This window comes from Apaloderma vittatum, unplaced genomic scaffold, assembly GCF_000703405.1.
Source record: "Apaloderma vittatum isolate BGI_N311 unplaced genomic scaffold, ASM70340v1 scaffold38547, whole genome shotgun sequence".
Taxonomy (NCBI): Eukaryota; Metazoa; Chordata; class Aves; order Trogoniformes; family Trogonidae; genus Apaloderma; species Apaloderma vittatum.
In genome coordinates, this window is record NW_009727465.1 from 34,104 (window position 1) to 34,454 (window position 351).

The window sequence follows — 351 nt, forward strand, 5'->3', positions numbered from 1 at the left end:
ACCCTGCCCTGCTCCCCGGGACGGAGTCGAGATTCACGGCAAATACAACCTCCTCCTTCTCCCGTCACCCTTAGGACGGTGTGGAGGGGAACGGTCGACGGCACAGGGAAGGGAAGGATGAAGGGTGGATGGACCCGCGCAGGTCTCAGGCTGAGCTTTCAACGCTTTGCTCTGGGAGAGAGCAACGTTCCCGAGGTAACGATGCCCCTTTCCTGCATCCTCCCAGCTAAAAATCTCAAGCACGACTAGACACACCCCAGTTTCCTCGTAGAACCGATCTCTAGGGCTTTCCCCGCGCGAGGGTGTCGCTCTATTCAACATGACAAACTTTTTGGGGCTCTGCTCAGGAGC